A 9,529-nucleotide genomic window follows, 5' to 3' on the forward strand; every position below is an offset into this window, starting at 1 on the left:
TACATTACTCTGTAAATTTTGCTAAATGAATTAATGAATGACAAGATAAATAAATATATGTAGAATTTTATATGTAAGACTTTGATTTTTTAACAAATGATCCTCACCTTCTCATCCTTCTTTGCAGAGGTAAGAAATAAAATAAGTACCTTTAAAAAATTAGCAGCATTTGAAAAGATTTTTGATCACCTGTAGATAAAGCAAGTAAAGAACACATTCACCCAAATTTTGATAACCATATCAATCAATATTCTAAAAACATGTTTGCCTAGGATTTAACCCAGTGATCTAAATATTATCTTAAGTAGCATGTGAACAAATTCACATGCACAGCAAAGAAAACACTCAACCAAACACCAAAACCATACTGGAAAAGGCATATATTTCACCCACAAAGTAGCTGTATAAGAATTGTGACTTTATCTTCTCTGCAATGGAACATAGACTTAACTTTGAAACCCAATTCTGCCCTGTGAAAATCTCAATAAATTAAGTTTTCTCCTTCTTTTCTCTAAAATTAAGAGTGAATGACAAGATGTTCATGCAGTGCTCTCGTGTTTGGGAGCTATTTGGTCATCTGTCTATGCTGGTATCCTCTGAACATTCTATGGTCCTGCTGTATTTTTAGCTGTCAATGTATGTGATCCAAGCTCCATTTCTCTTTCTCTTCTTTACCAAGTTTGGCTCTACTCAATTATTATTGAGCCTCGCTTTGACACAAAGATAAACACTAACCAGTCCCCTTTGGACTGCTTAGTGGATATGTCTAATGTGGTTCCCCAGTTGTTATGCTACACATGACTCAAGATGGTAAATGTGACCTCTATACCCCTGTAGGTATTTCTTCTACTCTCCCTTCCTACTATTTGTAGAACCATAGAAATCTACTAGATTTCTACCAATTTTTCCCTGTTCTCAAATTCTGAAATCTTTCTTATGTTTTACTGAAGAAAACACAGTTGAATCAATTATTGCTTTCCCTCTGCTCCTTCCTTTAACAAGTCCAGGGGATCTTTCTAGTCTTTGAATGGAGCACCATTTAGTCACTGACTGCATAGTCTCTATATCCTCTGAGGAAATATTTTAAAAGCCTCAAATGTGGAAATTATAGATAGCCAAAACATTTAATGTGAGTTTTCAGCTTTGAGCTTCAAGAATTTGAAATACAAAGGTCAGTATTTAGCTCTATTTTTCATTTCTGCACTTATTCTGAAGCATCCCTACACAGAGGATGAAAATTCAACGTTTAATTACCCAAGAAAGCAAATCAATACTAAGAAATTTCTTTTCTTTTCTTTTTTTTTTTTTTTTAGTTCCACACCCATGGCATATGGAAATTTCCAGGTTAGGGGTCAAATCAGAGCTGCAGCAGTCTACACCACAGCACAGAAACACCAGATCTGAGCTGCGTCTGGGATCTACACCGCAGCTCACAGCAATGCTGGATCTTTTAAGCCACTGAGCAAGGGATTGAACCTGCATCCTTATGGATACTTGTCAGATTCTTAACCTGCTGAGCCACAATGGGAACTCTAAGAAATTTCTTTCTTTCTCTCTCAAATTCTTCAAGTTACCCAATAAGACCCTCCTAATGCAAACAAATTATTACTCTTTTAATAAAAGTTATTAAAAGAAGACTTACAGATCCTTTGAGCAACAGAACTCTGAAAATATACATTTTTTTCCTACAGTATACAAATCTAAATTAATTTTTTTCTAGAATAATTTATTTTATTCTGGAACATTTCAAATCTCAGATCTGTAGCCTTCTCCAACTAGCAAGATAGAACTAATGCTGCCCTAGAGAAAGCTGCTAAGTGAAATGACTTCATGTTTCACAAACATTAACAGTGTGGAAACAGGCCAGGCTGGCATCAGGAAGAATTTCATTGGTTTCTCAAGCTATTCCTTCATTCCCAACTTGGAATGCTGCTTCTCTCAGCTACATTTATTGTTTTGTTTCCAAACCTTCTTGACTATCCAAGATTTAGTTTTCATTCTCATGTCCAAAAAATTTCTCAAGTCTCCTCGGATTGAGAAAAGTCAATATTTCTGATCTGAAAACTTTTGGGGAAAATTTATTGTATATTTATTTATGAGAAAACATCTTTTCTCCTTTCATCATTTTTAAGGAAGAAAGTAAGCATTCATTTTAAGAGTTCTAGGAGTGAGTCAAAGGAAAGAAAAAGAAGAGGTATGCCAGCTTCTGAAAGGGAGCTGTGCAGCTATCAAAATTGGCTATCAAAATATGCCAACGTATTTTGCATGTCACGGGAGAAAAAGGGAGGCAAAATCTGGATAACACAATGAAAAAAGTTTTCTTAACCAGTAAAAATAATCTGGTGTGAATGAAAAAAAATCTATTCAAGAAGCTGGACCAACATTGACTGGAATCAAAGAATTAATTTGTCATGATCTTATGTCAGTGTAATACAACATCCAAAAGTTTGGATACATACAAATATCAGTTCTTAATGCACAGTTCTCTAGGGAGGCTGTTTATATAAAATGTGCAGTTTCTCGATTGTAAACTAGTCTCTCTATCACATCTTATATTTTACAATTCACATGGACTTTTCTAGTTCTGTCTCCACAGGTCACTTGCATACTATGACTAAATTCAGAAGTCTTTATTAATGCACACCAAAGATAGGAAATTGGCCTTTTTAGACATATGGATAAAAAAGAAATAAGCAAAATGGCATTAATTTACTATATAATAATAATGAGAGAGTTCCAAAATATGGATGTATATGAGATAGAAGACTGAAAAAAATGTTTTCTTTTGCAATAAAAAATTTATCAAAATATTCATAACATTGTCCTAGTCACAATTGCAACAAACTGGCAAGGTACACAAAACTAACCATTACAAGAAATATATGTGATTATGATAAGAAAAAAAATCAACTTTAGTCAAAAATATTAAAATAATTGAAATAAGTATAAGTTCCAGTTAAAAAATAAGTCCTGAAGGTATGATGTAGAGCATGATGATTATGGTTGATAATACTGTATTGCATGTTTGAAAACTGCTAGAAGAGTGAATCCTAAAAGTTCTCATAACAAGAAAAAATCATAACTATTTGTGCTGATGGATAATTAGATTTCTTGTGATCTTTTTGTAATTTATCATATTTAGAATCAATATTTTGTTCATCTGAAGCTATCCTAATGTTAATATATCAATAAATAAAGAGAAAATGAGAAAGGACTGAAATAAAAGACACATGCATGTTCACGGACAGGAAGGTTCAATATTGGAAAGACGTTTATTTTCTTTTTTTGGTGGAATTTATTTATTCTATTTTTAATTTTTTTATTTTATAATGATTTTTATTATTTCCATTATAGCTGGTTTACAGTGTTCTGTCAATTTTCTACTGTATAGCAAGGTGACCCAGTCACACATACATGTATACATTATTTTTTCTCACATTATCATGCTCCATCATAGTGACTACATATAATTCCCAGTGCTACACAGCAGGATCTCTTGCATATCCATTCCAAAGGCAATACTTTGCATCTATTAACCCCAAATTCCCAATCCATCCCACTTCCTTGGCAACCACAAGTCTGTTCTCCAAGTCCATGATTTTCTTTTCTGTGGGAAGGTTCATTTGTACTGTATATTAGATTCCAAATATAAGTGATATCATATGATATTTGTCTTTCTCTTTCTGACTTACTTCACTTAGTATGAGAGTCTCTAGTTCCATCCATATTGCTACAAATGGCATTATTTTGTTGTTTTTTATGACTGAATACACAATATTCCATTGTGTATATATACCACATCTTCCTAATCCATTCATCTGTCGTTGGACATTTAGGCTGTTTCCATGTCTTGGCTATTGTGAATAGAGCTGCAATGAACATAGAGTTGCATATCTTTTTCAAGGAAAGTTTTGTCTGGATAGATGCCCAAGAATGGGATTGCTGAGTCATATGGTAGTTCTATGTATAGTTTTCTAAGGTACCTCCATACTGTTCTCCCTAGTGGCTGTACCAGCTTTCAGTCCCACCAACAGTGCAGGAGGGTTCCCTTTTCTCCATACCCTCTCTAGCATTTGTTATTTGTGGACTTATTAATGATGGCCATTCTAACTGGTGTGAGGTGGTACCTCATAATAATTTTGATTTGCACTTCTCTACTAATCAACTACCATATGACCCAGCAACCCCACTCTTCAACCATTCTTGGCCACTCTTGTGATGTCAGTGTGTGTGTGTGTGTGTGTGTGTGTGCACGCGCGTGCATGCGTGCATGTGCCCATGCATATTTGTCTAACTTAATTACATCTTAAAATTTGTGTTAAGTGTATATCTCATTCATTTTCCCTTCCAAAAGAATCCACTTTTATGTCAGTTATTTATACACATGCACACACACGATACTGTTTACCCATTTTCTTCATGAAAATGGTGAAATATATGGATTTAAGATGTGTTTGTTTATGTTTGCTTTATATAATATATATCTTTGTTTTATATATGAATATATAATTCCTCCTAAATTCTAAATATGCCACTTATTTGTTATCCTACATTTATGGGCATTTGTTTTGTTTACAAATAATTTGCCACAATAAAAAACGCAGTGATAAACATCTCTATACAAATCCTCATGTACCTCTGTGAGGTCTTCCCTGGTGCATGTACATAAGAGTAGAACTGTGGAATTTCTGAGTTCCAGCCATGTATGTACAAAAGCATTTATCTACATATCTTTTACATTCTTGTTCAATGTCTGTACTAACACATACTTCCACCAATAGTGCTTGAAGCTTTCTGCTGCCCTACATCCTTCCCAGTAATTATCCCCAGACTTAACACATTTTGCTTTTGCTAATCATATGTGTAGAATAGTATCTCATTATTTAATTTTTGCGTATTTATCAATATCTCTTCTTATGCTTATCTGATATTTTGGTTTATGATATATTAATTTATTAATTTTTTACTGGCTCATTTTTCTATTGGGTATTCTTTACATTTATTAAATGCTTATTATACATTCTCAATAGCAATTCTTTGTTGATTTTTTATGTGTCAAATATTGGTGTCATCATATAACCTTTTAACTTTGACCCTGAATGCATTTGATACATTTAATCACTTCTTTGTCAATAAGAACATGTGGCACAAAACTAGGAATATATGATAAATGGATACCATTAATGGCTTCAATTAATGAAATCCCTTTATCTGTGCTTTCTGTCTCTGAAAACATGTGGTCCCCTCCCCCTCTGACTTTGGTAACGGCTACTGTAACTATCTTCCTTCAGTGAGTATAATGTTAGCAGATTTGATGCACATAAAAGCTTGGAAAAGTGCTTGAGCTTTCCTATTTCCTTCCTCTCTTGATCATTTGCATTGAATACAAGAACACCTCTGGACTAGTTTTCTTTTGAGACCCTACCATTACCATAAGAAAAAGCTCAGTCTAGCATTCTCTAGGTTGAAAGAATGAGTGAGCAAAACTGAGTTGCCCTGGTTGTGCCCTTTTATTTTAGACCAGGCAGCCCCTAGCCCCACAGTTTTCAGTTAACACAGGTGCATTGATCAAAACCCAGATCAGGAGAACTGCTCAGGGGACCTCTTTCAGCAATAGGCAATGAAAGATTATTGTTCAGAGCCGTTCAGTTTTGGGGTGTTGTCTCATAGCAAAGAAATAGTATGAACCACTGTTTAATGAGAGAAGAAAACCATAAAGAATTATAGGATTAAGGCTTACTATAGAAACTGGACCTTACACAATTGCCAGAGAACCTAGAGAGATTGAGTTTCCAGAAAGGAAGTTGAATGATAGGAGGAGTCACCAACCAGCGAGTTTTTAAAATGTCGCATCTGACCATCTGTTCTCTGCAGGGAACAGTTATTATAGGGCTGTTTAGGGATGCCATCCTTTCATTCCCAAAACATTTCTCAAAGCCTTTGATGAGGAATTGTCCTATGAAACTTCCTACAGAATATAATTAATAAGAGGACAAGCAAATCTTCCATAATAAATGCACTCCAGCTTTCGACCTGTCTTTGCCTTTGCATATCTTCCTCTACAGGATACCAAGACTCTTCGTCATGTCAGTAAAACGTAATGTGGGTTATCCTCACTTCCTGACTTCAGACCACAATCAACCAACTAAGCTAACACAGTGATCCAGAATCTCTGCCACCTACACACATGTAAGGTAATAGGAGATTCAGAGCTTGGTCTATGGAAAGCTGACATGCGGATTCACCACTGAGAATCAGGTAGTGAGCCTCCAACAGTTAGTGGTTTACATGGTCAGCCATCAGGAAGGAGAGGTGAATGTGAAGCAGACAAAGTGAGGACAGCCTGGAAATTTACCAGCACATCTGTATTTCTTTGCCTCCACATCTAACCACAATGACCTTCACAAAGTAATAGCTATTGCTGCACTTATGACTTCCAATTTCTGAGCAAATCCTCCTTCAGTGAACTTTAACTTGGAGCTACACAGAAAAAAAAAATTCATTCTGAGGAACAGAGTTCCACTCTAATGAAGTTAACGTATAAACCACCACAAAAATCAAGTTCCTTAACCTCAAAAAAATCAATATAAAATAAATCCAGGCCAAATGACATATTTAATAGAGATACATTACAAGTGTTCCCTTGATGTTGAGAAGACAAGGAAGATCAGAATCACTACTGATATTAAACAAACAAAAAATCCTGATCAGTGCAAACAAATGAGAAAGAAAAGAGATATGTAAGAAATGGATAAGAAAACTGTGTAAAACGATCATTTACATAGAAAGCCTTAGAGATCAACAAAATCATTAATATTTTTGATGGAGACCAGATGTCAATTTTCCTCAAATTAATCTATATCACTTCTACAGTTTAAATCAAGAACTTTTTATCAGTATAAAAAAGCCAATTAAAAGTATAATAGAAAATCTTTATCATCTGCCCCTGCAAAAAAAAAAAAAACCAAAAACCAAAAACCAAAAACCGAAAAACATCCTATAAAGAACCTAGGCATGAACCTAAACCAAAATCCATATAACACTAGCTATTGTAAAAAATGACTAAAGGAGGAGTTCCTGTCGTGGCGCAGTGGTTAATGAATCCGACTAGGAACCATGAGGTTGCGGGTTCGGTCCCTGCTCTTGCTCAGTGGGTTAACGATCCGGCGTTGCCGTGAGCTGTGGTGTAGGTTGCAGACGCGGCTCGGATCCCGTGTTGCTGTGGCTCTGGCGTAGCCGGATTCGACCCCTAGCCTGGGAACCTCCATATGCCGCGGAAGAGGCCCAAGAAATAGCAACAACAACAACAAACAACAACAACAACAAACAACAAACAACAAACAACAACAACAACAACTGACTAAAAACTTGGTGACTTGACAGAACACACAGTTATTCTCGGACATTTGGAGAAGTCAGAAGTCCAAAATCAGTTTCACTGAGTGGGAATCAAGGGATCAGTCAGACTGCACTCCCTCCCAGGAGGAGTGGTTTCAGGGAAGAACCTATTTCCTGACTCTTCCAGCTTCTGGTGGTGAATGGCATTCCTTGACTTGCGCAGCATTGGTCCAAATTTCTGTCTCCAGGGTCCTACTGACTTCTCTTCTGCATGAAATATCCCTCTGCTTTTCTCTCTTAAGAACATTTGCGATTATTTTTAGGGCCCACCAGATAATCAAGATAATTTCCCCATCCCTATCACATAACATTCACAGATTCCAGAAGTGAGACTGTAAATGTCTTGGAGGTTATTTTTTATACCAGTACCGATCGATTTTAAATATGTTTATATACATGTGAGAAGGCCCCCCTGCAAAAAATAGGGATGCTGTGTTTGTGGAACAAACAATTACATATTTTAAAGATGTCAATTTTCCTCAAATTAATCTATATCACTTCTACAATTTAAATCAAGACCCAAGCTAGGTGTTATTTTTGAAATTGTGCAAACTGATTCTAAAATGTGTATAGAAGGATAAAGATTCACAAATATCTAGGAAAATTTATGAAATGATATTCACATGCCAAGGAATGCTCCAGTATAGATATTAAGATATCATTGAAAATTCATGACAATTAAAATGGTATTCTAGTGAAAGTGGAATAAGCTATATCAATGGGACAGAAGGGATTTATACATATGCAATAATTATTACTTGAAAGAAATGTTAACAGAGCAGTTAGAAATTATGCATTTTTAAATAGTTTTGTAAGAACTGGCACAGTGTATGGTTAAAAATATAATCGAAACCCTAACTTCCTTCATGCTAAATTATAAACTTTAGATGTATTAAAGACCTAATCATGAAGCAGTTTGAACTGGGAAAGAAATAAAGAAGTATAACTTTTCATGTTGGAATAGGAAAGGGTTTCCTAAAGTAGGCACAAGGAACAAAATCACAAAGGGAAATTTGATGAATTTGCTTATACCACAATCAAAGGTATATCTGTAATGAGTCATACATTTATTTATATACTACATGTATTAAAATATGGGAATATATTTGAAAGAAAAATAAACTTTTAATGGAACTGATCTTCAGAATGTGTTTTTTATTTTATTGTGTGGGGATTCAAATGCTTTTGCAACAATATTTGAATTTCTTTTATGGAACATTTACTTATATATTACTTGATTAAAAACAAGAACAAGTACCAAAAAAAAACCGTAAAGACTTATTCATTATTTGTGAGTCTCAGAGTCATGGGCTATCTCACACTTTTCTTATTTTTTACATTTTCACACTGCATATTCGTTATGATGTAATGAAAAATAAACATTTTAATTTCAGTAGAAAAAATGCCATTTTTTTCTTTGTTGTTTCATTTATCTTATTAGAACATAAATATGAAAAGAGTTTTTGTAGTTCTAGAAATTAACACAGTTCCCTGTTGAATCATGGCTGACCAGTTGAAAATGATCTCTAATCCACTGTAAAATATCAACTAAACTTTATGTATTACTAAAACAAAAAAATAATATGATTCATGTGTCTTTTAAATTTTTTTCTGGGGGCAGATTAGGAAGAACATAACATGATAGTGTTAGCAAGGGCAGCACCTAATTTTATATTGCTTTCTGCCAATGAATCACAAATTCTATACCATCACAAATAGGACTTTAGGAAATATTTACCATATTGGAAATCAATTTCCACTACAATAGGAGTATTGTAAAGTTGAAGAGAAAACTTCCCAGTATGATAACTATATAAATTTATTTTTATATTAATAGTAAGAATAACTTATTGCTTTGAGTAAAATTTCTTAGTTTCTCTGCTTCATGCCATGAGTGTATCGAGCTGGTAGACTCATATTAGGTTAAATGAGATAAGCACATCTTAGGTCTATTCCAGATGACATTTTTCATAATAATTTAAGGTCGCAGATACAGTTTTACTTTGCTTCTTAAAAGGCAAATTTGTCAGAAGAGAAAAAGTAAATGTTTGCCCCTTAGGGAAATATCAGATGCAAACTCACATGACACTGTTTCTAAGTTTATTCAGTGGCAATTGTGCCAGAATATACT

Source organism: Sus scrofa, chromosome 8, assembly GCF_000003025.6.
Source record: "Sus scrofa isolate TJ Tabasco breed Duroc chromosome 8, Sscrofa11.1, whole genome shotgun sequence".
NCBI lineage: Eukaryota > Metazoa > Chordata > Mammalia > Artiodactyla > Suidae > Sus > Sus scrofa.